Below are 8,533 nucleotides of genomic sequence, written 5' to 3'. Positions count from 1 at the left end.
CCGGGAAATTTTCTGCTTTGCCAAATACGCCGTGCGACCCAACTGGCCAGTTCCAACCCCACATTTGGCCTCCCCCGGTTTTTCCCCCGCCTTGCCACATAAACCCTGGTGGCTGGTTTTTGTTTACCTGGAAAAGGGTCGCTTTGTTTCAGGGCCTTTGGGGCCCGGATGCCCGGCCTCCCCACCTGTTTTTCGCGTTTGCAGGATCCCTCCGGCCAAATTGCTATCACCAAAAAATGGGGGGCTGGTTTCAGATCCCAAGCCCGCGCAATCTCCCACCCCCCGGGGCTGCTGGGGTTTGTTCCCGGGGAAAAAGGGTCAGCACTAGTTTTTCAGGCTGGGGCCCCGGAGTGCCCGGCTGCTGAAGTCCGCATTCGCGGGATTCCCCCGGGACCTACGCTGCAATCTGTGCCGAGTCCAGCCGTTTAGACCCCCACCCTCCATCAATCTCACCGAACCGGGGCTGCTGGGTTGTTTACCTGGAAAAGGGTCAATATGTTCGGGGGCCTTGGCCTGGTACCGGCGCTGCTGAATTCTGCATTGCACAGGATGCCTCGTGGATCCAAGCTGCCACCACCGCACCTCCGGCAGGTTTAAGAGTCACAAATGCTGCAGAACCTGCATCAGGAAACTGAGCGGGTGTTTACACTTCCTTGTGTAGAGGGGGGCATTTCTTCCGTGCCCGGGGCCCTTAGGGGCCCCGGCTCCCTTCTAAAATTTTTCTGCATTGCCAAATACCCGGAACCCCAAGCTGGACCATTTCCAAACTCCAGCCTTTGGGGTTCCAGTGCCCTGATTCCCCAAAAGACCTGGGTGCGGGTTTTGCTTACCGGGAAAAAGGGTCAGCACTGTGTTCGGGGCCTGTGGCCCGGAGTCCGGCGTCTGCAAAACCCCGCTTGGAAAATGCCTCCGGCCAGTCACGGCCATCCGCTGTTTAATTTCCCGCGCCTCCCAATCTCAAAACCTGGGCTGCAAATTTTTGTACCGGGGAAAAAAGGGTAGCAAAATTTTGGGGGGCCCCTGTGGCGTGGAGTGACCGGCTGCCTTGAAATCCCCTTGCGAGGATGCCCCTGACGCAAGCTGCCACCACGCAAAGTGGCTGTTTGGAAAATCGAAATGCCTGACACCCTCCCATCAGAAACCTGAGCTGGTGATTTTTACATTTACTTGAAAAGGGCGTTTGGGGTTTTTCAGGGGCCCCGGGGCTTTTAGGCCGGCTGCCTGCTGAAAGGGCGTCGGGACCTGTGTTCTGCGTTGTCAGGAGCCCCCCCGACCATTGCAATCCCGGTCAGCTGTTTAGGTCCCAACGCCTCCACAATCTGCCCACAACCCTGGCTGCTGGGGTTTTGTTACGGGAAAAGGGTCAGCATAGGGTTCAGGGCCCTGTGCCCGGAGGACCGGCGTCGCTAAATGTCCCATTGCGCGGGTTTCCCCTTTGGCCCAAGCTGCAAACGGGCCAGTAGCTTTTTAAAGGGGTCCAGCCCTCCACACCGGGCCCCCGAACCTCTGGATTTTTGCTTCCGGGAAAGGGCGAATTGTTTTAAGGGCCCGGGCCCCTAGTGCCGTGCCGGGCCTGATGCTCTTGGCAGCCCCCCCGGACCAAAGTGCCCACCAAAAAATCACTTTTTTCCCCCAAAGGCCTCCTCCAAATCTCCCAAATGAACCTTGTGCTGGGTTTGCTTAGGGGGGAAAAGGGTCAGCTTTTATTTTGGGGGGCCTTTGGGGCCCGGGAGCCCCCGGGGCTGCCCTAAAATTCCCATTGCCCCCAGGATGCCTGGGGGACCAAGCTCCCCCCCGAAAGGCCCCGGCGGGTTTTAAAAAGGGGGTCAAAAATCCCTGAAAAAAACCCCGCCATCGGGAAAACTAGCGGGTGGGTTCCCTTCCTTTGTAGAGGGGGCATTTCTCCCTGCCCGGGCCCCTTTAAAAGGGCCCCCGGGGGCTGCCTGCTGAAATGCTGCATTGCCAAATGCGCCGTGCAGACCCAAGCTGGCACCAGTTCCAACTCCAGCCATTTGGCCTCGGCACGTGTCTCCTGCCATCTGCCACAAGGACCTGGGCTGCTGAGTTTTGCTTACCTGGGAAAAGGGTCAGCATTAGTGTTCAGGGGCCTGTGGCCCTGAGTGACCGGCCGTCTGCCACCTGATGTTCTGCGTTGTGCAGGATGCCTCCCGGACCAAAGTTGCTACCACCACAAAATCAGGCTGGTTTCAGAGTCCCAAGCGCCTGCAGCAATCTGCCACACCAACCTGGGCTGCTGAGGTTTGCTTACCTGGGAAAAGGGTCAGCACTAGTGTTCAGGGGCCTGTGGCCCGGAGTCACCGGCTGTCTACTCAATGTCTGCATTGCGCAGGATGCCTCCTGGACCTACGCTGCAATCTGTGCCGAGTCCAGCTCGTTTGAGAGTCCCAAGCGCCTCCATCAATCTGGCACACGAACCTGGGCTGCTGAGTTTTGCTTACCTGGGAAAAGGGTCAGTGTTTGTTTCAGGGTTTGGAAAGGCCTGGAGCAGCCGACTGCTTCCTGTAATTCCCATTGCACAGCAGACCTCACAGAGCCCAGGTGCCACCAGCACACTGTCAGCCGCTATCATAATGCCAAGTGCCTCCTTCAAACTGCCACCAGATATCTGGGCTGGGGACTTTTCTTCTTCTGGGCAAGGGCTGGCCTTTTTGTTTGGGAGCCTGGCGCCCAGAGCCTCCGCCTGGCTATTGAAGTTCCATATTTTGTGGGACGCCTCCCGGATCCTAGCCGCTACCACTCCAAAGTCCGGCTGCTTTGACACCGCCCAGCATCTCCTGGAATCTGCCATTAGGACCCTGCGCTGTTGAGTGTTGTTTCCCAGGGCGACGGGTCAGCATTTTTTTTCAGGTGCCTCAGGCCGGAGCGTCCCGCTGTCTGTTGAAATTCCTTATTGCACAGGATGCCTCCTGGTCCTAAGCTGGCAGAACTTGCAGGTCAGGCTGGTTTGAGCGTCCTAAGGTACTATTGCTATTTACCATCAGGAACCTAGTCTCTTGCATTTTCTTTCCAGGGCAAAGAGCCGGCTTTCGTGTTTGGGGGCCTGTGGCCCGGAGCAGCCGTCCGGCTGCTAAAATTCTGCATTGCACCAGATGCCTTGCAGACCCAAGCTAGCGCCAGTGAACACTCAGGCTGCATTAACAGTATCAAGTGTCTTCTGCAAAGGGACACCAGGAACCTGGACCAGTTACTTTTGTTTACCTAGGAAAAGGGCTGGCATTTTTGTTAAGGGCTCAGGCGCCACCAGCTCGGCCGGCTCCTCATATTTTGCACCGCATAGCATGCCTCTAAAGCCCGCACCGGTACCACTGCAAAATCCGGCTGCGTGGTCATTGCCAAGCGCCTCCTGCGAATCCGGGCCGGTGAGTTTTGCTCGCCAGGGAAAAGGGCCGGTGTTTGTGTTCACGGGCCATAGCCCAGAGCGGTGTCCTGCCTGCTGAAATTCTATTTTGTGAAACATCCCTTCCAGGTCCAAGCTGGCAGCAGTGATAACTCAAGGTAATTTGGTGGTGACAAGTGCCCCTTGCAAACTACCTTTTTGAACCCAGGCTAGTTAGTTTTCTTTGTCAGGGAAAAGGGCCAGCACCGGTGTTTAGAAGTCTATGGCCCAGAGCGGGCAGCCGCTTGCTGAAAATTGTGCATCGAGCCAGATGTCTCCCAGACACAAGCCGCCACCACTGTAAAGTCAGGTTGCTTTGTGAGTCTTAAGCACCTCCTGAAAACCTTCCCCAGCTGTCCCTTGTTGTTAAGGGTTTTTATTAACGGCAAAAAATCTGTTTTTTCATTGCTGGAGGGATTTAAATTGAGGAGAACCCTTTTTTCCCAGTATTTTTGGAGAATAAATTATAGGGTAGAATTGATTTATTTGCCATTTTATCAGTTTCAGCAGAGATAACTCCCCGATTTCGATTTTTTACAAGGCCCTGAAGGAACTTGTTTTTTTTCAGCATTTTTAGAATTTAAATATTCATTGCTGGCCACTTCCCTTCTGTCCTTTGGCCCACTATCTAGACAAGAACGAGACGGCGTGCATTTAACACGAAGCCGCCGAGGGGGTTTTTTTCTCATTTTTCCTTTCTAATTAATAGGCCTAATTAACCCCCCGAACTTAGGCAATTCATGTCATTACACTCTTCTTCATCCTACTTCATACTTGATGTTTACCTAGCAACCACCAAAGAATAATCATGTAAGGTTCACAAATTACCCAATTTATGCACCTAACGTAACCTAACACAAAGTTTTATGCCCTTACCAGTTTTTTTTCTTCACCTGCTGCAAGAGTCTTTTAGGAAAAGGCAACCACTTTGTTTCTCTGAAATTTTTCTTCTATAACAAACCCGTTACTCCCCTTGAATCCATCAAAAGAGCCAAACTGCTGCATCTCCTTGAGGGATTTTATACCCCGGGGGATTAGTCCCCCCCCCTTTTCCCCAGGAAATCATGGGAAAGAAGGCGGGCACCATCAGGGTATATTAACCCCGCCTTCGGGGCTTCATTCCCCCCCTGGGATACTGGGGTAAAGCTCTCTTATCATTTCAGTGAAGGCTTTTTTCAGCTCATCTCAGCTTGTTTCCAGCAAGCAGGTGTTCCTGGGCATTTAAAGCAACAGAGGCTTGGAAAATACTGTGAAGAAAAACTACGAAATACAGGGAGTATTTAAGTTTTGTTTTTGTTTTGTTTTAGGGGTGATGAACGCATTTGGTTTTCTGGTTTGTTTTTCATTTGGTTTTTTATTTTTTTATTGGAGGAGTGCAGCTTTCAGAGATTCCAGGTGGTTCAATTACATTACTTTTTTCACAATTACTTCTGTGACAAGGGGCATCTTCCCAGTGCCAAAATATGGAGATAAGGCTTCAGTGACTTGAGATTGTGAGTAGGACAAGGGGGGGTGACAGGAATCCATTGGGATTCTTGAGGGGGGCTTGAAGGGCGCAGGGTGAAAAGGGGTTTATTTGGGGGCACCCCCACTACAGGTTTTTCAGAAACAAGCAAGACATTCTCATTCTCCCTCCAAGATCACCCTGCACCCCGGGAAATGCCATTTAATTTTGCTTTTTCCAAATTCGGGGTGCCACTTGAATAGAAGCCACAGCCTTGGATCAGGATAACTTGAGCCTGAAAAGCCAGGCCACTCAGGAGAGCACAAGTATTTTCCCTTGCTGGGATTTGGCCCCCAACTCGATTTATTTTTGGGGATTTTTTTTTTTTTCCCCCTTGTAGTTGACCAAAGGCTATCGGGTCACACAGGGCCAACCGAGGCAGACTCATTCATGCCACCTGGTTCCCTCACTGCTGATCATCCAAAGATAAGGGGGCCGGGACTTGGGGATGGGGGGTAAAGATTGGATTAAATGGACAGATTTACAAGTTAGCTAGGGGAAAGCAATCTTCTTCACAAGGGGGTTTTAGGACAGCTAAGGAGGAGGCTCACTTTGATGGCACTTTCAGGGGGCAGTGCAGAACAACCTGTTTTGTCGTGGGTTTTTCCCGGGGTCCTGTTTCCCTAGGTGCTTTGGGTCCCTTTTGCCTCTTCCCTCGAGGCCCTCACCACAAGCATGATGTGTTGTTTGATGTCCCCCCGTTTTTCAGTTCTTTTCACGGGTTCTGCACACATACGGGGGCCGGAGCTGTTCTGCCCCCGCCGCCCCACTGCAATGGGACAAGCCCTGGGAGTGTAAATTTTTAATGGGGCGTACTTGGCTCTAGATGCTATTCCTAATGACCTAAGGTGGTTTGCACTTGTGATTATCCTGGTGGTGTTGACACGTGTTCTAACTTTCTTTCAGGGGCAATGCATTGCATCCATGGCAAGGGGCAATACAGTGCCGGGCCTTCCCCAGGAGCAGGGGGATACAACTGGTGGGGTTTTGGCCGATGGGGTGCCAAGATCAGGCACTGATGTTTGGTTTTCTTTAATCTACGTCTGAGGACACCGGCCCGGTGGACACGGACCTTCCCAGCTACGAGGTGGCCTTTTTTTTGCACCGCAAGGACCGGCATCCCCAATTCTGAGAGTAATAGAAGGCTATACCCACAAGGGGATAAGGCAGGGGCTGGTTTTGGGAATTTCTGGGAGGGGTTTTTGATCCATTTGGCGGTGGGGGGGGGTCCATGAAGTGCCCCTTCGCCCCATGAAAGCCAATCTCACCTTTGATCACAGTGCTAGGTTTCAGGGGAACATCCCGGGTGTCTGGGGTTTACTTGTCTGCTGTGCATTATTTTTTTGTTTTGTGTATCTCCGTCTTTTACCTTAGCACATTGAGGGCCTGTAAAACCTTTCATTATTTACATCTTTGGGTCTCTGCATCCTTGGGGCCCGGCACCCGGCCATAGAACTTTTGACTCGGGACTCGACAGGCACAACTCTCTCTCTCTTTGGAAGCATCCCCTCAGATTTTTTGTTCTGACTGTACGACAGCTGCCCCACCTGGATCCATTATGGGGATTAGGGGTTAAAATTGGGGGCAGCAGAGGATTCTACCAAGGATTCCTGCATCCATCTTTGAATGATTGATTCCAAAAACAGTATTTCATCTTCTCCCCAGTGTTCCTGAGCCTCATAGCTCACCATTGGGCTCAGGTGGGTCATCTCCTTTTGGGATTCCTCATCCTTGCAGCCTTTTCCTGGCTAGGTTTCTGTCTTTGGGTTTTGCCCCGTTTTTCAGCCTGTCCTTGCACGGGGGTTTAGCACACATTTGGCCGGGCTCCCCTCCCTGCCGCATAGCCTGGTGCGATAGGAGAGGGCCCGGGGACTTGGAATGTGTAATGTGGGGTGCAGGTGGACTCCGGATGGGATTTGTAGATGGATACGGGATCTCTGGAGCTCTTAAGTTATCCTGCAACAGTGTGACTCTTGTCCTAACTTTTTTTTCAGATTCAGATGGATAAAATCTCTGTCAGAGGGCCCCATCCTGGGTGACGAGATTCCCCCGAGCAGGTGAGGCATCATTTTTCTCTGCAGCAGAAGCGTTCTGGTGACTTTATTACAGCACTGGTCTTTTTCTTTTGTTTTAGGAAATAAATCTGGCTACCAGCAGTCAAGGTGAGCAGTGCAGAGAAGTACTTGTTACTGCTCAGCTCTCAATGTGTGCTGCAGCTCTAAGTTTCCATTCCTGTTTTTACCCTTTAGGCAATCCACTCGGAGCATGCTAGGCCTCTGTAACCACCCGCCCGATGCACTGGGTTTCCGGCTCATGTGAGCCCTGTGGATATATTGCAGGACCTGGTGATGAAGCCCTGAATTTTCTACTTAATGGTGTCATCTGTGTGGCCTTCGGCAACTGCCACGATGTTGTTGTGAGTTGGGGAAATAGGGAGCAGGAGCGTGGGTTTGTTCATGTTTCAGCCCTGGGAAATCATTTCATCTGTTCTTAACCAGGTGTCTCCTGTGACGACGGCCTCGGTCTCTGAGCCTGCCCGATGAGTGTGTGGCCCGAGTAGCTGTGCCTTTCTAGGAGCACGGTGAGTAGCAGAAGGGTGGGGTTTTGGGCACTAGGCTGCCAGGATCAGGCACTGATGTTTGGTTTTCTTTACTACAGCTGTGTGAGTGACACCAGCCCGGTGGCAGCAGGACCTTCCAGCTGACGAGGTGGCCTTTTTTTTTTGCACCTGACATGGACCTCATCCCCCGATACCCTGAGAGATAAAAATAAAAGGGGGCTATGACCCAAAAGGGGGGATGAAGGCAGGTGCTGGTTTGGGGAATTACTGGGGGGTTTTTGAGTCCAATTTGGCGGTGGGGGGTTTCCATGAAGTGCCCCTTAGGCCCCTGAAAGCCAATCTCACTTTTGATCACATGCTGAGGTTCGGGGCAGAGCAGCCCGGGTGTCTGGTGTCACTTTTCTTTTTGGGCATTATTGTTTGTTTGGTATCTCCTGTCTTTTCCCTTACACTTTGAGGGCCTTCAGAAACCTTGGCATCATTGTTACATCTTGATCTCTGCATTCCTTGCCTGGCCCCCCAGGCCAGAGACATTCTGATCCTGCTGAGCTCCCCATCAAAAGTTCTTTTCTTTTGAAGCATCCAGTCAATGTCTTTCACTTTGTTCTACTGTACGGACAGCTTGCCCCACCTGGATCCATTATGGTGATTAGGGGTTTAAAGAAGTAGGGGAGGCAAGGATTCTGACCATAGGATTCCTAGGCATCCATCTTTATGTTCTTGGAAAATCATTTAGTTAGCACTTCTTCCTGCATGTTTCCTGAGCCCATCACTCACCGTCATTTTTAACTCTTTATCTCCTTTTGCTTTTCTCATCCTTGCAGCCTTTTCCTTCCAAGGTTTTCTGTCTGTTTGTTTCCCCCGGGGGCTGTCCTGTCCTGTCCTGTGTCCGGTGGGCACAACATTTTGCCGGGCTGCTCTGCCCTGCCCTACCTGTGCATAGGAGAGGGCCCGGGGACTTGGAATGTGTAATGTGGGGTGTAGTTGGCCCATGGGGGTTTGTAGATACACACATCTTGGAGCCTTAAGTTGTCCTGCAACATGTGACTCTTGTCCAACTTTTTTCAGATTC

The 8,533-nt window shown here is 52.0% G+C and overlaps 1 long non-coding RNA gene across 1 annotated transcript; it reads left to right on the top strand.

Moving 5' to 3' along the window:
- The first annotated feature begins 6,830 nt into the window (after positions 1–6,830).
- Positions 6,831–7,286, top strand: LOC135442183 (uncharacterized). The gene is made up of 3 exons (XR_010438628.1): positions 6,831–6,958; positions 7,036–7,063; positions 7,151–7,286. It is a non-coding gene; the product is annotated as an uncharacterized LOC135442183 (long non-coding RNA).
- Positions 7,287–8,533: the final 1,247 nt, after the last annotated feature.

This window comes from Zonotrichia leucophrys, unplaced genomic scaffold (genome assembly GCF_028769735.1).
Source record: "Zonotrichia leucophrys gambelii isolate GWCS_2022_RI unplaced genomic scaffold, RI_Zleu_2.0 Scaffold_1834_8533, whole genome shotgun sequence".
NCBI classification, from domain to species: Eukaryota; Metazoa; Chordata; class Aves; order Passeriformes; family Passerellidae; genus Zonotrichia; species Zonotrichia leucophrys.
The sequence above is the reverse complement of the archived record's forward strand: the minus strand, read 5'-3'. Positions and strand labels throughout refer to the sequence as shown.